Genomic DNA, 25,071 nt, shown 5'->3' on the forward strand with positions numbered 1-25,071 from the left:
GCCTAAAGAGTGGGGCTGATCCGTAACATCAACTGGAGAAGAATGAGGTGAGAGTTGATGAACAGGAGAAGGCCGCAATACATCTCCATCACCATTCTCCCCCGGGGCTGATTAATTAGGTTAAAGAAAATATGAGGCGACCTCATTAAAGAGAACATGAAACGATAATCAGAATCTCTTGGATTTCACGTCATAGCATCTATACCCGAACTGAGCATATCCAAGAAAGAAAGAAGCGGTGGCCTTGGGGACAATTTGGCTCTTAACTGCGTAGGAATATGAACAAAAGAAAAGACGTGTGTGTATGCATCCACTCGAAAATGCTTGCAGGATGGTACTGCCTCAGTCAGAAGTTCGTGAGGTGCCGCTGCTTCCTACCTACCTATTACCTCTCGATTCACCCCCTCAAAAAAGGAGAGAGATGTCTCGTCCCTTCTTTATGCACATCTATATAAATAGCCAGACACAAAGGTGTATAATCCGATAGGTAATAATGGGTTCTTCTTGTTTATTCACTGATTGTTCTCTTACTTGCTCTAGTGGCTGGCAAATGCCAACCGAGAGGGGAGAACGAATGGCTCAGGAATCGACTGGTTCCGAGCGGACTCATGGAGCTGTTGGATTATCGTATCAGTAGAATAAGAGGATTTAGCTTTCTTAGCTTAGGAAATGATTGAACTTTAAAGACCGCCGCTGGGAGGCGAGGGAGTCTGATAAGATAAGGAACCACTACAAGGGGAGTAAGATTCAGATTACCTTGTTGATCGAATATCTCAAGACAAGAATATTGTTTGAGATTCGAATCACTCCACAAGCAAGATCGATCATGTCTAGCTTGAATGATTCTTGTTGATCAAATATCTCAAGACAAGAACTGATATGAACCAAAAGGCATCAATCATACAATATACTTCAATGAAGATGTGAAGAAAAGGTTGTCAAAATTATCCAAAGGTGTTCAATTCATGCCACATTGAAGAAGAAAGAAGTTTGATTGTTATAAATTTTGGGTGGGTTATAATTTAGAGTAATTTAGAGTTATTATATTTTAAGACATTTTATTTACTTTAGGTTACATTTACATAATGGCTAATTATGGGCATAAAGTATGAAGGTTACCACTCTTGTAATGCCTTTAATAGTTTCATTTTTTAGGCTATATAAAGCCATGTATGTTGTATTTGTAAGTAGACTTGGAAAATGTAGTAAAAGAAGCATTTGTGCTCTTCTTTAGCCAATGACTAAGTTTCTTTGCAATTCTATGTAGTTTAGGTTGCATGTAGAATCATTCAAGCTCGATGTGATCAATCTTGCTTGTGGAGTAATTTGAATCTCAATCAAGCATTCTTCAATATCTCGGCTGCTCAAGAAGTTGGACTAGCAGCTCCGCCGACCCAGAGTGGATTCTAAGAGAAGGGAAGGATGGGTAGAGCCTTGCAGTAGGAGGGTTTTCGTTGCTGGAACGGGTTCAAACAGGACTGAAGCGAGGAGGAATTCCATACTCCGATCTTACTTACTGAGGATTCAGGCTAGGGCTTGAGAATCAAAGCATGAGCATCCGCAACTAAGAGGGAGCAGTAGATCGTCGATTGAAGAGCCAGTTCAGTCAGTAAACTTCTATTGATGAGAGATTCTACGTCAGGGACTCCTAGCAACAAACTTGTATGAAGGGCCCCCATGGAGACGCAGAAGATGCAGGAACCGCCAGCCGGATCGACCCAACAATGAATGATAGGCTAGAGAGAGGGATAGACTCATTCGACTAATTAGTGATCCCTGGCCCTACCTAAGATAGAGATGCCCCTGAAATTAGGGGATTGGTTGATCGGAAAGCTCGGGTAGGAGTAGGACATTCCATCAAAATCTTTCCTCCCGTGGTCCTCTTTATTCTTTCACGAGGTAAAGCATTTTGAGTAGCTCTTTGATTGAATTTGATTCTGCTTTCAGGACGAAACAAATGAAAGAAAGAGAAGCTCATTTACCTTCCCCTGAACCTATTTATTCAAAGACTAGGTAAAGCTGCTGCTAAGGATTGAATTGACTCTCTTGTCCCCGGAACCTAATTTCACTCTTTTACTCGACTGTAAGAAAGATGAATGATCCTCAACCTTAAACCTTTTCCTAATTGAACGAGGCTCAGTAAAGCAGCTTAGCTTCTCTCCTGGACTGATTGAACTCGGTCTCTTTTCTCCTTCACCTGTCGGTCTCACAGCTTGGTTGGTTCTTTCTCCTTCAAACACTCTTTGACTCTCCCTTCTTCACTGTCAAAGATCAATACTCCTTTCCTTATTCATTCTCTTCTCTCTCCTTCTGGAACTGTAAGAAAATCAGACTCAACCTCAACCCTTCACCTCGTAAACTCGGTTTCACAATTCCATTACCTGCCCCTCTACAACTCGGTAAAGTAATTAATTCCATTTCCTGCCCCTCGGCGCTTCGCTTACCTCCTTCTTTATTCTTTCCTTGAACTGATTGAATAAGGTAAAACATATTCAATTCATTCTCCTTGACTCCTCTCCCTATCGGTCGAGCTGTTTTACTCCTCTCCCTATTTTTTGGTCCATTTTGAAGGTAATTACATTACATAGGCGGGATGAGAATCAGGTCAAGCTCATTCACCTATCGGTCTCATTGCTTCGCTCCTTCACCTCTCCCTTTCACGATACGAACTGTAACTGTAAACACTCTCGATTCATTCGAGTTAACTCCTTCATCTATTCTATTGGTCTCACTGCTTCGCACCTTTCCTATTCATTCTCCTTTTCCTATGAATTTACTCTTCTGTAAACTCGGGTTTCACTATTTGACGGTCTCTTCTCTTTTCTTTCCTTTGACTCTGCTTTCAAGACTCTTCAAATTCAAGAAAGATTTGCTCCGGAACCTATTGATTGATTCTTTAACTGTAAACTAAGACTCAAGAGTTTACAAACTGAACTCATGAACCAGATTGAACTCGGGAAAGCCGCTAATGAATGGACTCTGCCTGATGGAAGAAGGTAAAGCTCCTATACCTATTTATTCCTTGACTGATCTTGATCCTTAATTCTTGTTCCTTATTCTTTCACAGTAAACAAAGACTCCTTATTTATGAATGAGAGCATATTTCATCCTTCTTTCACCTATGGATTCTTGAACGGATCTTTCTCGTCTGGCTACTTACTCCCTCCCCTCTCTCTTCTCGTACCCCTGCCTACATTGGACTTCTTTCACTCTTTCACTCGGTAAACTAGAGGAAAAGAAGAATCAGCCTGAACCTCGGTCGGGCCCATTCACTATTCTTTCACTCAAGATGAAAAAGAGTTTACGAACTAAACTACTGAACCGGATTTCACTGTAAGAAAAGAAGAGGAAAGACTGAACTCAAGATAAATGAGACCTCACTCCTCTGCTGCCTACTTACTCAACCTTAAGCCTTTTCCTGACCCTTCAAACATTCTTTTCCTGTAAAGAAAGACGAAACGAAAACAAGATTCATTCATTCGACTTAACTCCTTGTTCTGTGTTCATTATTCGAAGGAAGTTCTTGTTCACCTCTCTTTTCTTTCACTCGGTAAATAGATAGTAAGTAATAGTCTTTCTCCAGTCCCTTCTTTCACTCCTGAACCTGAACTGGACCCTGACGAGAATGAAATCAGGGAGACTATTGATGAAGAAGAAGAAAAGACGAATCTGGCCGGCAGGAAGGAAAGCCGAAACTCAAGCAAGATTCATTCTTTAACTTCTCTCTGCCTACTTACTCCTATTCATTCTCCTGCCCCTTTGACTCTGTGACCTATTTATTCCTTATTTCACAGGGTAAAGCTGCTAATGAATGAATGAATTTACACTCTCTCCCTGATTTCACTCCTCTCCCTATCAGTCGAGTGGCTTCGTCGCTCCTAAACAACCTCTATTCCCTTGTGCAGTTATTGTGAGTTATTTAAACAATGATCTTTCTCCTTTCTTGCTTTCACTCTAGTACTCTCCTGTAAGAAAGAAAAGACAAAAGATTAATGAGACTGAACAGTCAGTCAAGACTCAACTAAAGATGAATGAGAGTGAACTCCGGCCGGAACTCTTTCTCCTTTTCCTATTGATTCTAGAACAGTAAACAAGGTGTGTCTCGAATCTGATCTTTCTCTTTTTCACTCGTTCTCTTTTCTTTCCTCTCGCTGATTGAAGGAGGTAAGGGCGCTAATTCATTTAGTCTCTTTCCTATTTATTCTTTCACTGTCAAAGAGAGGAGTCAGTCATCATTTCTTTGTCTCGAGCTTCAACCACTCGGCAATTGAATTGCCTTTTCCTTCTTTCACCGATCATTCTCCTGCACCTTCAAGCAAGTCAAGACTCAACTCTCGATGAATTAGAGTTTGTTTCCGAACTTCACTTATGAACCTGAACTTTACAGGAGAGTAATAAATTCATGAAAGAAAGGAGAGGAAAGACGAAAGATTAATTAGACTGATTTCACTCTTGAACGAGGTAAATAGGTCAAGTAGCTAATTCATTGACTTTCCCTTCAAACACAGTAAACGAAGAAAATGAAAGATAAGCTCAATCTCCTTATACTCTATTCCGGAACCTATTAACTGTAAACGAAGAGAAAGAAAGATCGATCAGCTCAATCACCTCTTTACAGGAGAGTAAAGAAAATCAGATTGAACCTCAAACCTTTTCCTTCACGAGGTCAAGTTGAAGAACCTGACGGGAATGGAAGAAGATATTCCTTTCTAGTCGAGTCAATGAATTCAATCCTACACCTATCCTTTTACTGTGTTTGAAAGAATCCATGAATTAGCAGCTTTGAAACAAACCGGAACCGGAACCTTTACAATGAAAGAAGAAATAGCTGCTTGACAGTCGACTTACAACCAACAAGAATTATCCTTCACTCCTTTTCCTATGGATTCTTTCACGGTAAACAAACTAAGACTCAACTCAACAAACAAGATGAATTCTCCTTCACTCAATCACTTGTCCCCATTTTTTAGGGCATTGAACTCGGGTTTCACTATTCAAACACGAAGAGTAAACAAGGTCGTCTTCTTCCTTCTTTCTTTGATTTACTCGACAGTAAAGGTTCTTCAATCAATTCATTCTTTCACTGTAAAGGAGAATGAATCTTGTTTCGCCTTTCCTTCCTATTCCTAATTCATATACTCTTTCTTTCACTGTAAAGTCTAATTCTTCTTTCATTTCGTCTTACAGTTACAGAGTCTAATTCATCTTTCGTGTTTACTGTTCAAGAGTTCAAGGATAGGTGAACGTTCAGTAGCTCAGGGAAGTCGAATGAGTGAATGAAGGGCCAGACTGAGGTAGTTGAGTCTCATAAGTAGTTCAGTCTAATTCATCAATAGGTTTATATCTCATTCCTCTTTCTTTCGTTTCATCTTTCTTTCGTCTTTCGATACAATCAAATACAAATGGAAAGGCCCAATTCATTGGGATTTCCCTATTAGGGCAGTTCGGGGCAAGTGGATCATTTATGATTCAGAGGATGAGCTTCATTCAAGAGAATAATTCGGAGTTCTTCTAAAGTGGAACCATGCAGTACCAAACACGAGATAGATCTTCCAATCCAAAGAACAAGGCTTTTTTCGAATCAATTCATTTTGGACCCTGCAGATCTGCTCTTTTTCCTATTCAAAGATCAGCCCTCTGGCTCTTTCTTTGTTTTCACATCGAGAATTCTTTGAAGATGAAGAGATGTCAAAGGGTCTTCTTACTTCCCAAACAGATCCTCCTACATCTATAATCTATATATAAATGTATCATACACAAGAAATGTGAATTGTTGATTAATCGTCAGAAACTGCTTCAGAACCTATTTACCGAGTTCAAGAAGGGAGAGGAGTGAATATGTGAGACCGAGTTTATAGAAGAGGAAATTAATTAGCTGCTTTACCTTTGACTCTCTTCCCCGAGAAGGAAGCTTACAATTTATGCCTTTGGGTTACTCTCGACAAATTCTTCTTTTCTTACTATTACAAATGTAACAGCTTAGAATAAGACAAGAGCTAACAGGTGACGGTCAAGGTATCTCCACATTTCCAACCGATAGGGAGAGGATTGATTGAATATGATGCAAGACTGTAAAGGAGAAGGAAGCGAACAATTTATGCCTTTGAGGTTACGAGAGACAAATGATGATTTGATTACGAGAATCTTCTTTTTCAGTTCAATCAGGTGAATGAGAGAATAGGAACAGGAGTAAGTAGCTCGACTCTAAAGGTGAAGGATAATTAATAAGGAAGAGTATTGATCTTTTTCTTTTACCGACTGTAAAGGGGAAGTAGCTCTTTTTCGGTTTCTTCTTCTTTTCTTACTGTAAAGGAGAATGAATCTTGTTTCGTCTTCTTTTCTTTGAGAAAGGTAAACTCTAACTCTAAGCTTTCTTTCCTTTGATTTTAGAACTGTAAGGAAAAGGGTTGGTTTCGGTTTCTTCTTCTTCTTTTCTCTCCTGTAAAGGAAAAGGAGGTGAAGGTGAAGGTTTTCGGTTAAGTCTTGAAAAGCAGCTAAGGATTGAATTCTTTTACTCTCCTGTAAAGCAGCTAATGAATGGATTCCCCCTTCAAACACTGTATAGGTTCCGAAGTGAAGGATCATTAATCTTGTTGAGTTGAGTCTTTCAAAGCAGCTAATTCATTTCTTCTTGTCTTGCTTTTGGATTGACTTCCTCTTCACAATCACTTCTTTCTAATAACTCACAATCACTGATGGGGATAGAGGTTCAGTCGCTTTACTTGATTCTCATTCTATTTCCCTTGTTCAAGAGTGAAAGCAAGCAAGCCAGCCTGCCAGTTCCTTCCAACCCAGCCAGCCCAGCAAGAAAGAAAGAAAGGAGAAGATCAAGAAAGAATGAATCTTGCCTGCTGGAGTCTTGCCCTTGTTCAAGAGTGAAAGCAAGCCAGCCAGTTCCGGTGATTGAGTTCAGGAGTTTACAGTCGAGTAAATGAATTAGTACAGTGAAGGGAGAGCCCATTCATTGAATATGCTTTCCCTTGGTCAAGAATAGTTCAACCTGAGGGAAATGGCCTAAAAAATAGGGAGAGGTGAACAAGGAGTTAAGTCTCATTCATTCATTTACAGGCAGGCAGGAGAGGAAAAGAGTGAAAGAAGGTTGTTCAGGGAAGGTTAATTAATAAATCAAGGTTCAGGGGCAGGGGTGAAGAAGCTCCATGAGAAGAGGCGTGAAGCGGCTCGACTGTAAAGGAGAGGAGAGGGGCGAAGCCACGAGACCGAGGTGGAGAGGTGAAGGCAATGGAATTGAAGCTGCTTTACCTTGTTTATTGTGAAAGAATAGCTCATAAGAATCATTCTCCAGTTTACCTCCAGAAATAAGGGAAGGGAATAGAGGTGAGGGAGTGAAATCTGGTTCGTGAAGTAGTGATTTCGTTTACCGAGTGAAAGAGAAAGAATAAGGAACAATCACTGAAGGTAATATCAGGGAAGGAGAAGAGAAAGAATGAAGGCAATAGCGGGTCGGTCAGGAGTGAAAGCAAGCAAGAAAGCCAGCCAGTTCCGTAAACTCTCTCTCTCTCATTCATCTTTCGTCTTGAAAAGCAGCTAATTCATTTCCGACTCTCCCCTCTTGAACTGTAAACTCTCATTCATCTTTCGTCTTTCCTCTCCCTTCCAGTCGAGCACTTCGTTCCTCTCCTGTTAGCTAACTCTTGAATTTCTTCTTTAACTGTAAAGAAAGGTTAGCTTTACCTCTTATCTTGCTTGAGTCTTTCAAACACTGTCAGCTAACTCCTTCATTTCTTCTTTAACTGCTAACTTCTTCATTTCTTCATGTTTCGTCTCCCTATCACTGTAAAGGAATAGAATATCTTCTTCGGATTCTTTCTCAATCAGGTTCAGGGGAAAGTTTTCTCTTGAGTCTTTCCTCTCCTTTCTTATATTATTGATGGATAGGCTGGCTGCATTCCCTTTGAGGTAAGAACAGTTACTTTTGATTCAATTGAAAGAAAACAACCTCTTTTTAGAGTTTGATACGAAGACTAAGCTAAACAGTCTATTTATACATACGGATTCCTCAAAAATGAAAAAATAGACTATCATCATATATGACAGAAGCATCACCATCACTCTGTCTGTAGGCTGGCGAATGCCCTTCTTCCTGGCAACAAGATCAGATCAAGAATAGCCAACTAGGAAAGCACAATCAGACTAGTGCCACGCCTAAAGCACCAAGACTGCTTATTCGGCTAAAACAGTAAAGAGACAAGACCTCTAATGCCGGAAAAAAAAGTCAAGTGCTAACGTGTAGCTCCCATTCTTACACCAAGAGAAAGCCTAAGAGAAGATCATGCTACCAGTCCTAGCTGGCACCGAAGCAAAGGGAAATTGAACAAGAGGAATGAAAGAAGAGCTTAGTCGTATTCAATGCGGGACGACCCAGCCTCCCAGATCCGCATCAGCGAGTGGTGTGACGACGACCAACTTGATTGAAAATAACGATTTGAATGTAATTGCCTCGGGAAAAGAGAGAACAAGCGAAACAGCTTTATCTGTTATATGAGAGGACGGCTGCCACTTCTGTATTACCATTTATTTAGACAATCCCCGATCCTTACTAGACTAGATAGGGGTCAGGAGATTCTGATTAGTGTCAAATAGCCCTAGCCTCATTCACTCCCAGTGAAATAGCAGCTACGCCCCTTGGTCCCGAGCGTTTGAACGAATCCCAGTCTCTTGAGCTCTTTATGTATGGCAGCTAGTCTAGATCAATTCCTAATAGGATTGGAAAATCTTTCTTTGTTAAGACAGAGGAGAGATTGGAAATTCTAGAGAAAAGCAAGGTTTGTAACCCCCTAACCCAGACCAGGATGCGCCTTTCTCCCTAAGCCTAGAAGCAAGTCAAGCGGTAAGAAAACCCATATCCCTTGAGTGCATCTTTTTTTTATGATCTCGTTTTCTCAGATAGGACAGGTCAGGGGCAGGTGTATTTGATATGCGATATCAGAGACTCTTTCTCAAGTGGGTATGAGATATCCTGTATGCGATGCGAGATGCGCTTTCCGAACAGGCTATATTGCTTTATCTCTCTGTCCTTTTTTTCCGTCCTCCTGGGCTGGGCTCTCGCGTGTCCTGGGTTCGATCAGATCAACCAGCGACCGGTTTACAAAATCAGGAGTGAAGCAAGGGGCAAGAGATTAATAGAAAAACCCGGCCTAAGCTTGACTAAAAAGGGCTTGTCTTCAACTCCGGTGGTTGGCTGGTTGGAAGGGATTGCTTTCTACCGTCTGTTTTTCCCTTCGAGATCTTCTCTTAGCAAAGTAGGTTCAAGTCACACTTTTGGCTTGCTACAAGCTAGGCTCAGGGACTGCAGTCAGCCGCTTCCCCTGTAGTCGTCAGCTCGTTCTTGACAGATCCGATCGGGTGTTCATAATCTGGAGTAAAAGGATTCGAACCTTTGCATGCCGGTACCAAAAACCGATGCCTTACCACTTGGCTATACTCCATACGGCCTGGTTTTGGACGGTAGAATGGGAGAGGGGGAAGGGAGAAGCATGGCGAGACCGAAGGGAGAAGAGCCGTGCAAGAATGCGGGGATATAGCAAGTAAGCAGCAAGATTCTCTCTTGTTTGTTGGACCGACTACAACAAGCTCGCGACTCTAATAGAAAGAAACGGTAAGCTCTACTCTATTCTATTTGCTTTCAACAATGCTATACCTATCAAAGTTGGCGAACGCTTCTATAACCTTAGACTCGTTACGCTGTTCGACTGAACTCGTTGGCTTCGAGTCCACCAAAAGTAGGTTACCTTCGTCACCGTCAGCATTTGGTATTCTCTCGATAGCTTCTCTCGTTCACTTCAAGCCTTTGGTGTAATGATGACCCGTAAGCCCTGAAGAAAGAAAAACATCAAAAAAAGAAATGGTTGCGGGAAACGATGTCCCTTTGTAAAGTCGACCTTTTCCATTTCTAACTAATGTGAGTTTACATGAAATGGATCATGGAAGAAGACGTATTCGATGAATGAATGATTCAATCCCCTCCCACCCACACGGGTTCTTCGATTCTATTGAAGGGGTTCCCCTTCTTCTATGTGAGGTGGGGCGTACGTCAGAGCGGAACCTATCTCAAATGCGGAGCGCCGGCTCCGGCCTTAGATACAGTTACTGTGCTTACCAGCTCTGACCATTGCCATAGATATGGGGGGTAGGCGAAGGTAGCTTGCTTCTCTTCTCCTAGACTACCAGCACATGTGACTCAGGAAGAAAAGGCAGCGAGCGGTTCTTCGCTTTCTTGTTCTCGCCCAACTCTTTTTCTTTTCTTATTATTTATTATTTCCTAGAAAAAAGAAGAAGCTCCTGAATCAACACATGGCAAAATCAGCTGCAGGAGAACTGTACTAACCTGCCACCGGTGACTTGGGCTCTGTAGGAGAAGAAAGAAGGTTCGGGGCAAATTGATAATGAAGCGAAGGTCCCCTTTACTCCCTATTCTCTCTTAAAGCTTTAGAAAGCTCTAACTAAGATAAAGGGTTGGTTAAGAACTATTTACCGTAAACCATAGCATTGAAAGTCACTCAATGGAAATGTTCGTCTTTACAATGAAGATGGATGAGCACTTGAACCTGGAACTGATGAAATTCGGGGGAAAGATGGAACCGGTCACTATACTAGGGGGGTGAGACATGACCGTGATTGAAGATTCAAGTACCGTTGAAAAGACCAAAGGAACGGGGGAATGACTACCTGTAATAAAGCACAGGCTAATAGACCAGAAGAAGCAAGGCTTAGATTACCAAATCCTGGACACAATCTTCCTAGAGAGAGCCCCTTGCCTCGCCTTTTCTAGCCTCTCTCTCCTTCTTGCTTGCTTACCTAGCTCTTGTCTTAGTGACTCTTCTTCCTCTTTTCTAGGGTTTTTTCTGGTTAAAACGATCTATTTTTCATTTGCCAATGAATTGGATCTGCCCCGATTTGATCCATAATGGGATTCTTGGCTAGAAGAAAGGTTCTGTGACATGGACGCCCTGCCCAACTAACTCGCTCGATTGTCCCACCTAACAGATGATGAGATTCTCGATCGATTTGAGAGAATTTGGAAAAGTCTTTCTCACTATTCATTATATTCGAGATAGGGGGGAGCTTTCGATCAAGATGTTCTCGCCTCTCCGGGCTCTCGCTCGAATCGGAACCTTTATGAGTTGGTAGGCTTTTGACTCAATCTAATAGCCTACTGGGCGACAATCAAAGAGAAAGTTGTCGCATGGGCTCATCAGATGATGCATAACAGATTTCATAACCACCATCCAGCACCAATTACATTCCACATCCCACTTCAAACTTGTCTGTCGATTCCTCGGGGGGACTATTCTATTTAGAGAATTGCATTCCAGCTTCAAAGGCAGGTGAGCCGGGTCAGGAAGGAGACTGCTGGGATTGGATCGGATCCATCCTACTTGAAGCACTCCCCACGAATAAGAGTCAGAAGGTTGGATAGGCAGTCGAGATAGGAACTCCTATCTGTAGGGCGGGCTTTCAAGACAAAGATGCACTACTCCATCTGGAAAGAGCTTTACCTCGTGGAGAAAGAGAAGAACACCTGATATAAAGTCAAGGCCAGAAGGGAGTAAAAAATCAATAGAAAAAAGACCTTCCCGGCGGGACTCTACTACTGGGTCTTATTCCATCTCAAACTCGGATTAGGAAGAGTGCCCTTGAACTACAGATCAATCATAATACACAATACAAAAAAGGAAATCGATTCTTGACAAGAAAGAAAAAAAGGGGGGAGGGGAAGAGGAGATTCAGGATCGTCACTCCACTCCATATCTCGGGAACACAAATTCTTCTTTCATTTTCAATTCCTGTCTTGAGTGCGTCTTTGATGATCTCTTTTCTCAGATAGGACAGGGCAGGGGCAGGGAGAAGGGCTTCTTCCGCTTTACAACCGAAATAAAGAACCTTAAAATGAACCCTACTTGCTGTCGATCAAAAAAGAAATGGGATTGGAGAGGTGAATGAGTAAGTAGGGAGAGGAGAAAGAGAAGAGAAAGAATAAAACACCTATGTTACCTTGTTCAAGAATAGGGAAACCCTAGTGAAATGAACGAAAAACTAGGGAGAGGACAGAAGGATCATTCTTCTTTCTTTCGTCCTGACTGACTGTTCTTTCTCATTAATCTTGAGTTGAGTCTTTGACAAGGGAGAGGAAATGAATTAGATTAGCTGCTTTACCTCAATAAATGACCTCAAAAATAGGGAGAGGAGTGAAAGAAGGGTCCGGTTCAAGACTGAATTAATTTACTCAACTGTAAAGGACAGGTGATTGAGCGAAGCAACTTTACCTAGTTCAATCAGGGAATATATAAAAGAAAGCTAGCTCGGCTAAGACAGATAAAAGAAAGCTAGCTCGCCTAAGACAGAGAGGAGCGCAGCAACGAGACCATACGTAAGCTTTACCTATTTACCGAGTGAAAGAAGGGACAAGATAAGTTCAAAAGTTTCTTTCATTTTCTCTCCTGCCAAGGTTCTTCAAATAGCTTTACCTCCTCAGGGCAGGGAATAGAGGAAAAGAGTGTTTGAATCATCCTACAGTTTACCGAGTGAAAGAATAGTTAAAGAATAAAGAGGAGCGAGCGCAGCAATGAGACCGTCAAATAGCTTTACCTATTTCCTTCCCTTGTGTTTGACTGAAATGACCCTAAAATTAGGGAGAGGACAATCAGTTTACAGTTAGGTTCCTACTCAGGAGAAAGAATATGTATGCTTTCTTTACCCAGTTCCATCAGGGGAAGTAGTTCAGGGAATAGAGGTTCAGTCGCTTGCTGATCTTTCTTTCATTCTCTTTTCATTCATTTACTGTGAAAGAAGGGGAGGGAATAGAGTAGAGGTGAAGGATCAAAACCAACCAAACACCACCCATTCTATTTACCGAGTGAAAGAATGAATAAAGAGGGGCGAAGCAACGAGACCGATAGGGAGAAGAGCCAAGCCGAGGTTCAGGTTTCTTCTTTTCTGACAGATCTGGTGAAGGAGTGAACTCGAATCAATCAAGAGTCTTTACAAGAGATTTCTCTTTCATTTTCTTAGTTTACAGTGAAAGGAGAAGAGAAAGAAAGAAGAAAAACTCAATTTAGAGAATAAGGAACACACAGACAGAGCGAGTGTAAAAAAAAGATCAGTGAAAGAATAAATAAAATAGGTTGAAAAGGAGAATGAGTGAAAGAAGGTGAAGGAGAACAGACCGAGTTGGATAGGACAGAAGTAAGTAACCTATTTACCTAGTTCATTCTGTCAAAGGTGAATGAGTAAGTTAAGTAGGCTGAGGGGAAAGATCCGTGAATAAATAGGTGAAGGAGAGAAACCGAGTCTTTGAATAGTCTTTCCCTCGCTCAATCAGTAAAAGAGTTCTATCAGGGACAAGTTCAGGAGTGAAGGATAATTCTAGTTGAGTCTTGACTTTCAACACTTTCTTTTACCTTGTTCAATCAGGTTCGTTCATGATGTTACAGTAAAAGAAGGGACAAGTTTAGGAGTGAAATCAGGGAGAGGTGAACAATCGCTACAAAGAAAAAGGGAGAGGACAATGAGACCATACAGAATAGGAAAAGTATCTCTTTGTCGGTTTCTTCTTCTTTTCCAGTTCAGCGAGAGTCAAAGAGTGAAATCAAGGCTAAGACAAAGAGGAGGTAGAGGTAACCAACCTTTGAAGGAGTGAAATCAGGGACGGACAGTAAATTCATTTGCGGCTTTCTTTCCCTTGGTTACTGTGTTTGATTTCTCCTTAATGCAATAACTGCACACTTTGACGTATAATTAGATTCTCAGATCAAATCTTGACTTCCTTAATGAAAAAAGAGATGAGAGATCGGCCAATAAATAAAATAGGTTTAGGAGAGAGAGAGGAAGGATCAATCATTAATCAGGGAATAAGGTAATCAAAGCCTATTTACCTTATGTTTGAAGGGACAAGTTCAGTAGCTCAGTTCGTAAACAAGAATGGATCGATCATTAATCAGGGAATAAGGTAATCAAAGCCTATTTACCTTATGTTTGAAGGGACAAGTTCAGTAGCTCAGTTCGTAAACAAGAATGAATCGAGAGTCTTTCCTTCCGAATTACCGAGTCTTTGAATAATAAGGAGCCGGAGTGAAGTTCGTTCAGTTTCATTCATCTGGCTTGATTCTTTCACTACAAAGGCTATTAGGATAGGGTCCAGAGTGATAATGAATGTTGAGGATTGACTTCCTAATTACCTCGGTCAATAAAAGAGCTACTTCATGAACCGAGGTTACAGTCTTTGAATAAATAGGTAAAGGAGAATGCATCTTGAGTTGAGTCTTTGTTTACAGTTCCAGATTTCATACTTGAGAAGAGAACGAATGAATTTCATATGCTTTGTTTACTGTGAAAGAATAATTCACAAGATAAGGATCCAGAGAAGAGCCAGAAGGGGAAGGAGTTCATTCATTTAGCTTTACCCCGAGTGAGTGAAAGAATAGTTCAATCAAGGATCAGAGAAAAAATGAATCTTGAGTCTTGCTTTCGTTGAGTCGTAGTTTACCGTTCAAGCAATCAGGTTCAGGAAAATGAATATCTTGTTGAGTTTCGTCTTGAGTTTACTGTCTTTGAAGGAATAAATAGGGAGAGGACAGAAGGATCATTCTTGTTGAGTCTTGACTTCCAGGTTCAAGAGTGAAATGACAGAATAAATAGGGAGAGGAGAAAGTGTAGTGAAAGAATCCATAGGTTCAGGTTCAGTAGTGATTCAGTTTACCTCGTTCAATCAGTCAAAGGGAAAGGGTTGAGTCTTGCTTGACTTCCTGTTCCGAATCATTCATCCTTCTTACAGGCAGGAGAGTCAAAGAGTTTAGGTTCAATAGTTCACTCTCATTCTTGGTGAGTCTTGACTTGTTTATTACGAGGTTCAGGATAAAAAACCAAAGAAAGCTAGCTAATGAGCGGCGAAGCAGACTGATAGATAGTTTACGTGCGAGGTGAGGGATAATCTTGAGTATTGATCTTTTACAGTGTTCATTCGTAAATAGGAAAAGGAGTGAAGTGAAAGAAGGGACAGGAGTTTACAGTGAATCAATCAATAGGTTCTGGAGTTAAGGATAATTCTGCTTGAATTCAGTCTTAGTTTACATACAGTGAAAGAATCAATCAATAGGGAGAGGAGTGAAAGAAGGATTGAAGGAGAGAAGCTAATGGTTTACGAGGTTCAGGTTCAGTAGTTCAGTCTCATTCTTCTTTCGGTTTTGTTTACAGTCCAGGGAGGGAAAGTCAAACAAAGAGTTCCATCCGGAAAAGGAGTTAAGGAGAATTGAGTATTGATCTTTTACGGTACAGTGTGAATAAATAGGTTAAGGGGAAGGATCCGAGAAATAATAGTCTTTCCCTTGTTTCATCTGTCAAAGGGTGTCGGGTGTCAGTTGCGGCTTCCTTTCTTACAGGGAAATCAGGGACAAGTGATTGAGTTTACCGTACTGTGAAAGAAGGAATCGGAGAATGCTTTCGGCTTTACAGGCAGGAGAGTAAGTTAAAGAAGGGAGAGGCGAAGGAGCAGAGCAATGAGACCACTAGGCTCAGGAGCTTGACCTTCTTCTTTTCTTACAGGCAGGATAGTCAAAGAGTTCCAGAAGGGAGAGGAGTGAAAGAGTTTACAAGTCCGAGTTTACTGTTCAATCTGGCAAGCAATAGAGGAAAAGGAGTTCCATTATTCTCATACATAAGAAGAGTCTTTACAATCGAGGAAATGAATTAGCTGCAGCGAGACGAGAAGTGAAAGAAGGAAAAGGGTTGAGGTTCAGAAGTAGCTCAGGCAGGGAATAGAGTATAAGGAGTTCTAAGGAGTTAAATCAAGTTAATCAGTAATAGTACTATTCTCTCTAATAAGGACTTTCGACTTTACCTTATTTCCAGTCGAGTAAATGAATTGAATATGTATGCTTTACCTTGTGTTTAAAGGAATAAATAGGAATAGGGTATAGGGACAAGAATTGATTAAGTTCCATTCGTCAACTCTCTTTTGGCCCTTGCTTACTGTGTTTGAATAACTCACCTTAACAATAACAAATTCTAATATATAGAAGAGGTTCATGAGTTTGATTTCTTCTTCGTTTACTAGGAACATAATAAATTGGTGAATCAGTCAGGAGTTTACCGAGTTGTAGAGGTTCAGGAGAATGAATAAGGAGTCTCCCTGAAAGAAGAAAATCAATAGGAATCGGAAAGAAAAGAAAAGAGAACGAGTGAAAGAGGTCAATCAGGTTACGGAGAAAGAATATGCTTTACCTTACCTTGTTCAAGAATAACTCAACACAATCACTTCCTTCTAAGTAACTAACAATAAGAAGAATTAAGGAGAAAGATCAGACCTCAGATTCCCTACTACAGGTCAAGAAGGGAAAGAACAGAGAAGATACCGTAAATAAAGGATAGGTTGGTTCGTTCAGGGGCCAGGATAAAAAATCAATCAATAGGTTACGGCGGAGTGAAGAAGACTGAGTGTTGAGGCTTCCTTTCTTACAGTGAAATCTGGGACAAGTGATTGAGTTCCGTCTCTAGAATCTATCTTGAGTTGAGTGTTTACTGGACAATCCGGGAATAGAGTAGAGTATAAGGTTTTGGATTGAATGAATTTCCTCCCCAGTAAAGGAATGAATATCTGATTCTTCTTCTTTCTTTCCTCTTCCATCTCTAGAATCTTTCGTTGAGTCTTTCAAAGCTAAAGCTGCTAACTCCTTTATTTATTCAAAGACTGTAACCAACTATCATTCATCTTTAGTCTGTCCTCTCCCTTCTTTCAAACAAAGACTATACGGATAGTCAGGTTGAGTCTTTCAAAGCTGCTACTGCAAATTCATTTATTTAATATCCCTTCTAGAACTATATAGGTTCCGGTTCAGGTTCTTCTTCTAGCTTGACCTCCAGAAAGAAGGTGAGGGAATAATAGAGGGGCAGGTTCAGGGTTAGTTAAGGTTGAGTCTTAGTTTACAGACAGTGAAAGAAAGGAGAATCGTCCTGTTTACCGAGTTCAATCTGTCTGATTCATCTTTCTTCTAAAGAAAAAGGAGCCAAGCTTCTCGACCGTAAAGTAACAGAAGATGCTTTAACCTATTTATTACCGAGTGCAAAGAAGAAAGAGGATAAGAACACTCTCTTCCATCCTTTCATTTGTTTACAGTCGAGTAAAAGAGTGAATGAAAGAATCATCCTCCTCTCCTGTTTCCCCCCTTCAATCAGCTTCAGGAATCTTCAGTCTTTGTTTACAGTTAATAACGAACCATACAGGTAATGTAATATCGATTGGAAAAGCAGAATGAGTAAGTTAAGTAGTGAGAGGAGAAAGATCAGTTCACTCTAACGAATAAGGAGAGTTGAGTCTTGAAAGCAAGCGGAATATCAAACAAAGGAAAGAACAGAGAAAGAGAAAGAAGTAGTTCACCCCTTCAGTCTGCGAGTAAATTAATTAGCAGCTTGACCTCCGAGTCAAAGAGTGAAATCAGTCATAAGGGTGTCGGTTTCGTCTTGACTTCCTGGCGAAGTCTCATTAAATAAAGGGACAGGAGAATACTGACTATCTATTTACCTTGTGAAAAGAAGGGACAAGTGGTTGGGTTCAGGGGAAGAAGGGGGTTTGTTTCTCTTGAGTCTTTCCTTCTAAATTGAATTACCTCGTTACATCGGATTCAGTAGTGAAGGAGCTGATCCTCCAGGTTTCCTTTAGTCTTTACAGTCGAATAAATTAACAAGAACTGACGGGAATAATAGGGTCAAGAAAAGGCGAAGGAGCCCTTAAGAAGGAATCGGAAAGAACCAAGCAAGCAGTTTATAGAGTTAGAGCTGAAGGGGAGCCAAGCTGAGGTTATTTAGTTATTGAGTTTACCAAGTGAAAGAAGAAATAGGTGCACTAGCAAAGTAACTGGACGAGAAGAGGAGTGAAGGATCAAGAATGTTGAGTCTTGACTTACAGTGAGAATGAATCTTGCTTGAGGCTTTCCCTTGGTTACTTTGAATAACTCACAGTAACGGAAGGGAAGGAATAGTCAAAGAAAGATAAGGAAGGGGAAGGAGCGAAGCAGCTGGCAGGTTCAGGAGCTAAGCCACTTTAAAGAATAGGAACAAAGAGGAGAAGGAATCGGTAGTCTTTCCTCTCCCTTCAATCAAACAAAGACTGTATAGGGTCGGTTCAAGTTCCTTCATTCATTTACTTACTCTCCTTCCTGAAAAGCAGCTAATTCATCTTGAGTTCAGTCTTCACTTTCTGAATAAGGATCAAAATCAGAGAAAGAGGTGAAGGAAGTAGTTTAGGCAATGAATGGGTTCAACCGAAAAAATAAATAGAGGGAGGAGTGAAGCAGTTTAAGAAGGTGTAGGGGCAGGTGTAGGTCAGGTCATATCGGTTCAGGTTCAGTCGCTTCTCTTTCTTGACTTTCTCTTTTACCCCGACTGTAAATGAACAAGAACTAAAGGTCATATCGGGGAAGTAGTTCAGGAGAATGCGCTTCTCTTTCTTGACTTGGCTTTGTTGAATCTTTCAAGCGAGTTAAAGAATCAATAGGAAAAGGGGCGAGGCCACGAGACCGAGTTCAATCAGCTGAAGGGTTACGATCATTTGTATAGGGAAGCAGCTTTACCCACTGGTTCAGGATCATTAATCTTTCGTCTTTCAAGCAGAAAAAGAAGAAGAAGAACAACAAAGAACGGACTAAAGCCTAAAAAATAAATGAGATAGTTCCACCCCAGTCTTTGAATAAATAGGTGAACGAGGGAACAAGAACTCTCATTAATCTTTCTCTTTCGTCTTGACTTCTGAATTACCTAGTGAAAGAGTGAAATATGTCTCATTCATCTTCTCTTGCTTTCTTTCGTCTTGACTTCTGAATTACCTTGTTCAATCAGGGAGAGTCAATTCAATCCTCAGCTGCTTGACCTCCGAGTAAGTTCAAGAATCATCCTCCCGTTTACCTCGTTCAATCAGAGTCCAATGCAAGGTTGGTTACTCTCAAAGCTTCTCTTTATCTCACTGTAAACTCTCTTTCTTTCATTCTCTGATTCATTCATTCACTCTCATTAATGTTGAGTCTTGCTTCAGTCTTTCATCATTACCTCGGTCAATCAAAGAGTTATTCTATTCATTCTATTTACCTCCTCGTAAAAAAGAAGGTGAATGAGAGGAGCAACTTGACCATAAAGAATAGGTGAATGAGCTTGAGCTTCTCTTTCTTGACTTTTTCTTAGTGCTTGCTTTACCGAGTGAATAAATAGGTGGGTGGGAGTTCCATCTCATTAATCTTCTTCTCGGACATCCTTTCATTTGTTTACAGTCGAGTAAAAGAGTGAAAGAAAGAATCATCCTCCATCCCTTCAGTCGAGTAAATGAATTAGTGGCTTTACTTCTTGACTGAAAGAAGCGAGAGGAAAGAAAAGGTGTAGGTCATGGAATAGAGTCAAAGGTGAATGAGTTCAATCAGGTTATGGCAATGGAATGGAAGTTTACCTCGTGTAGAAATAGTGAAAGAGTGAAAGAGGGTGAAGGTTCAGGAGTTTACAAGAGAGAGAGTCAATTCAAAAAGATAAAGGAGTTCAGGAGCCGGAGTTCAGGAGCTTGCCCTTCTTCTTTTCTTACTTTACTTACTGTTCAATCTGTCTCATGAATCGAGAGTTGAGGATTGACTGACTATTCACAATCACTGACGGGAATAGAGGTGAAGGAGAAGAGAGAATAGTTCCACCCTCGCTCGGGAAATGAAAGAAAATAGGCAAAGGTGAATGAGTTTACAGTTCAATCCGTCTCATGAATAAGGAGTGGTTACAGGAGAGTCAAAGAGTGAAAGATGAACAATCACTGACTGTTCAGTCTCATTCTTCTTGAGTCTTGACTGACTGTGAAGGATCATTTTGTCTTGCTTTCTTTTACTCTTGCTTGAAGGATTGAATGAATGGACTCTCCTGTAAGCTAATTCATCTTTCATTTGATTCCCCCTGAACTGTAAAGTCTCATTAATCTTTCATTCTCTGATTCTGAATGAATAATAGAGAGAGGGAATAGAGGTTCGTTCAGTAGTTCTGTCTCATTCTTCTTCTTCTGGTTCAGTAGCTGATCTTTCTTTCATTCTCTGATTCTTCTTCTGGTTCAGTAGTCAAGTCTCTTTCCTCTCCCTTCTACAGTTACAGTCGGTAAAAGAAAAAGATCAATACTCCTTATTTATTAATTAATTATCCTGAACCTATTTATTCTTTCACTGTAAACTCGGTTCATTGAGTAGCTCTTTGATTGAATTTGATTCTGCTTGAAAGACTCTTCAAATGAAAGAAAGATCAGCTCATTCACCCTCCCCTAAACCAACAATTTTGTTTCGATCGAACCCCCTTTCTCTAATAAGTCGGAGGTCTTCGTAAACATGTTAAAGGGCTAATCTTATCCCCGCAAGTGAGATGAGGGTACTCTACTCGTTTGAACTCTACATGTGAGGCCTTCTCTCTCTTTCTTCTAACCGTCATCAGTCTTTTCTTCTTTATTAGGAAGAAATTGCAGCAAGAATTGAAGAAGAAGAAGAATGCAGCTAAACCTCACAATCCAAGAGCCATCTCTACTCCTTTTTTCTTCTTTCATGAGGATCAAAGGGAAAGGGGTAATCCTTGATGCTTTCATCCATCCTCATAATAGCACAAAAAAGAGTCCCCTTCTTGGTATCCATAGGAATCAGCAAGAGAAGAAACCCAAAGGTCTTGAATTTCCACCAATCAACAATGTGAACTGTTGAGCCCTGTCCGTTAGAGGCAGAGAAACCAACAAACATGCATTCAATCTTTAAATTGCTTGGAGAGGTAAATTGGGGAAGAAGAGGACTTGTAGGCCTAATCGACGAGTACTCGATTCACACTCGGATCATTTTCATTACATCTCTGTACTCAATCCAAACCGTTATCTGTATACCACTAGTCAAATCAATCCCCCTTTCAACAACATTAACGGAAGCCAAAGATACTTGCTTATATACCTAGATGATTCCCATTGATGTCAACAAGCGAAGGGTCAAACTGGTATCAAATTCCACAGCGATGAATGAATCTTCCCCATCCCATCTAAGAACAGTTTTGAGAGACCCATATACCCAGGAAAGAATCCGCATTAGAGGTGATAAAAAAGGCAATCCCATCTACAGAAGGACACAGTGGGGAAGATAGTTTTGAGAAGGAGAAACGACATGAGAAAGATGCGGTGGAGTTCGTCTCGGAATCAAGAAACCGAATAGGGTAGACATAAAACTGAAGCAGAGGAAGAAGAAGAAGAGAGGGACTGATTGAGTGAGACTAATGGCTTTCTTTCTGAAGTAAGCATCACCAAAGAGGGTGACATTCTTTGCAGGCAAGAAAGCTGTACAAAGCGTGGGAATACTGAAGATGAAAAAGAAAAAGAAATGGCTCCGGAAGAGTCAAACAGCAGGAGAATGCATTATAGAGTAACAAATAGGAAAGATCACTGGGTAGAGACTACGAATTAGACAAAGAGAGCTCCTTCAGCTGAGAAATTTTTAGAAGATCAAGAGTCAAGAGATTTTATCGCCATTTTGATTGGGTCAATCTTTTTTCTCATGGAAGTTTAACAGCTTGTTTCCATATGGCCTCCTCGTTGAGACATTATCACTTTGGAATGGTTTATCCATGGACACCCCTAGGCTATGCTCTCGCTTGCTTTCATGTACACGTCTTACCTCTTCCCTACAACCCATGACATACCCTGCTTTCTATGCCATGCTTCCTCCAATACTGGAACAGGGCCATTTCTTTACTTTAAGCTTAGGCTGACCTGCTTCCGTAGCTGTCCTTCCTTTCCTCATTGCCACTAGACTTGGGCAAAATACTAGATTTCTGAACCTTTCTTTCCCACCCCATTCAATGGAGGGTTGTAACTGAAGCAAGCACTTGGCTTTAGAGCCCTATCACGTAAGGGAGAAGAAAGACTGAATGTGTAAAGCGGGGGGTCAGAAGGGAACTTCTCCCCCTGCCTGTCATCTGCGATCAATGCACTCAATTTATCTTGATTTGGGCAGTCACGGGCGGGCTCTTTGAGGTCCTCCACAAATGAAACAACCGCAACCCTTCTTCTTTGTTAGGTTTACCAGGCTTGTTCCCAGCTCTTTGGTAGCATGCTCTTCCCCTTTCTTTTGCTCTCCACTCCCCTCATCTTGTTGCCTCGAAGAGGTTTCCCCTTTGTTTGTGCGAATGAGTAGGTTTTTCCATGTCATCTACCATTCTTTCTGCAACAATGATCGCTTCAGCCAAATTTGATACATTTTGCTAACGAAGTTCTTGTCTAGCCCAAGGATGAAGATCGTTCGGGAAGAAAGCCTTCCTTCCCTGATTTAAGGTTTTAAGGCTGCAAACACTGAACTCTCTTTTCCCTCTTCAGGCACTAGTCTCCGCCTCAACGGATCTCCGACAACTCAACCTCGACTCCTGAATGGTGGCTTAAGGAAGCAAGGAGGCTCGCGGAACACAGTAAGATAATGCGACAGATAGTTAGACATACAATAGGAAAACTAAACTAAGAAGATGGATAGACGGTTGTGAGAAGAGATCACTACTTTACGCTGCTATACAGACCATAAGAACAATAGCTACTGCGCTACGCTCATTCTTAATCGATTTGTACCATACAAAAATGCGAGGATGTATAGCTGATTGACTTAGAATACCAAAAGAAGAAGGAGCTGAAAAGCTTTTAGTGGAGGAGGAGCACCCGTAGTCCTCTTGATATATACGCATCGCATGGGGCTCCCTCAGAACTACCTACCTCCGAAAGAATACATGACGAAGTTAACTACCCCTCACTAGAACATAGTTGCTACAACATTACATGGTAGTTGGTACTCCCGGAATGGTTCGGACCTTCCTCTATTTGCTTTGCTCATAGCGGATCGGGCATACACACATATGTAAATCAAGCCTTTTCTCGAACTGTCCTCGCTCCTCTCCTCTTGCGAATCCTTATCAATTTTGATTCTTTCTTTCTCCTTATCTGATTCTTTTTCTATTGATTCTAAATTCTTCTTCTTTCATTTTCTCCTTGACTTGAGATTTGGAAATGAAAATTCAGTAAATTCCTTGAGAGCTGCTCCTGGACTGATTGAACTCGGTAAAGCAAGAACTAAGAAAAAGTCAGTTCTTGAACGAGGTAAAGCTGCTTCTCTCCTGAACCTTGGTAAAGCTGCTTCTTTCCTCTCCCAGGTTATCATAAGAAACCCCCATTTTTCTGAAGCACTATCTGTCCCTTTCTGCGTCTATATTAGTTTAGGTCTAATGAGATCAACAAAATTCTTAACGAACTAGTTTCATCACATAATTGTTATCTAGTCCTATTTTCTTTTTCAAATCCAACCTTATTCTACTGTATCTACCCTAGAAAACACTCGATCTCCAAGCCCTTTGTATAGGTGGTTGGGCAAGTTTGGATGCCCCTACTTCCAACAAGTTTGTGGTCGGGATCGTGGAACTCTCGCTTGAGAAGTAAGTAAGTTGGTCCTTATTTGGTCATAAGGATAATGGTTCTTATTAGGTCAGGGGCAGCCGGCCTGGGAGTTACCCGCGATTGGTAATGGCATAACCAGAAGAGGGGTAGGAGAAAGAAGGTTACTCGCTGGTTAGTGCAGCGCATTTGTTTCGGGTACAGAGGCAACGAGGGGTGCTAACTCGGCCACCCAACCCAGCAGGTCAGGGGATGGCCGGCCATAGATTCAAATCCTGCCACCTTTCTTGTGGATCATCCTGTGGTTACCGGATGATGGGAATAAGAAAGCATAAATTAGGAAATGAGAATGAAATGTCAATATATGAATTGTTTCATTATTCGTTATTTCCTGGTCATTTTGTTGCATTCACTTACAACAGGAAAGAACCACCAGCGTTTGGTGCAGCACCTGCATTTTGGTGTATTCTTCTTTCTTTCTTTGGTCTTTCGTTCGGTCATATTCCTAATAACTTATCCAATTACAATGTATTAACCGCGAATGCACCTTTTTTTTTTATCAAATCTCAGGGACATGGTCTAATCATGAGGGTAGTATTTTATCATGGTGTCGGATCCCAAGTTTTTATGGATTCCTTCTTTGTTACCGGGGTCGACCCCAAAGCCATAATGTCTCAAAACAAGGAGGCCATAGAGAAACTCTTTTTTATTTCTTTCTTTCGAACTTCGTAAAGAACCCCATTCAAGATCTCCCTCATTACGAACATTAAAGTGGGGCTGCGCCCCTGTTGTGCACTCCCTTCATTCTACGAACCCTTGTTGATTTTGAACTTCGTTCCCGGAGGAACCGGACTTTTGACGGGCAAGCCCTTTTTTATGCGCCGCTCTACCCTGAAAGGAAAATAAGCTTTGCTCCTCTGGGCTCCCGGCGCTCTCGTGGTTCGAGAGAAGGAAAAAGGACTCATCCTTTGTTGCATCTGGCACGAGATGATAAAGAGAGAGCTTCGTCTATCGATGAACAGCGGATTGATGGAACTCTTGGCATTACTTTGTTTTTCTCTCCTTTCCTATCAGCGAGTTCCGATCCTTTTGTTCAAAATTTCCTTATTCGTACCGAACCGCTTGCAGAATCAAATCCTGTTCCACAAGATCCTATATCAGCTATACATCCTCCTTGCATTTCTGCCGGAGATGTCTCTAGTGCTATGGGTTTTGGCTTATGTAGATCCAAAATGATGAATGGGATTGTGGCACTTCACTCGCCGCCAATGCGGAAGGATGCCCCCGAAAAGAATGGAATGCTGCTTCGCTCTACTGGACGGATCCCGTATAAGAAGCGAGCTTTTTACCCTCAAATTCAAAGATGTGGGCGTAAAATGCTATCCTGCTCTATTGTTGCGTAGCAATAGAAGCCTGCTCATGCTGCTTCGGAGGCGCTTTTTTGCCTTCTCTTCCCTCTAGGCGGGAGGGCTAGTGGACACGGGGAGGGAGCTGGCGAAGCGTGTCGTTCGTAATGCAAAGAAAGAGACCACTACTTCGCTTCTTTGTTGGACCGGCGGCGCGAACACAATGGTCTCTGACCAGGACCAGGAACCCATTCGAATTTGGATCTTGATATGTCTGTGCTTTTTAATCGTAGGCATCTTGCCAGGAAG

The 25,071-nt window shown here is 41.3% G+C and overlaps 1 long non-coding RNA gene and 1 pseudogene across 1 annotated transcript; both read right to left on the reverse strand.

The window, feature by feature from the left end:
- Nucleotides 1-423: 423 nt before the first annotated feature.
- LOC111483327 lies at nt 424-22,464 on the reverse strand. Its single transcript, XR_002718337.1, has 3 exons — nt 22,365-22,464; nt 2,352-2,359; nt 424-435 (listed from the first exon to the last, which is right to left on the reverse strand). It is a non-coding gene; the product is annotated as an uncharacterized LOC111483327 (long non-coding RNA).
- A 1,913-nt stretch (nt 22,465-24,377) lies between these two features.
- LOC111483320 lies at nt 24,378-24,645 on the reverse strand (annotated as a pseudogene).
- Nucleotides 24,646-25,071: the final 426 nt, after the last annotated feature.

Source organism: Cucurbita maxima, unplaced genomic scaffold (assembly GCF_002738345.1).
Source record: "Cucurbita maxima cultivar Rimu unplaced genomic scaffold, Cmax_1.0 Cma_Scf00008, whole genome shotgun sequence".
Lineage (NCBI taxonomy): Eukaryota > Viridiplantae > Streptophyta > Magnoliopsida > Cucurbitales > Cucurbitaceae > Cucurbita > Cucurbita maxima.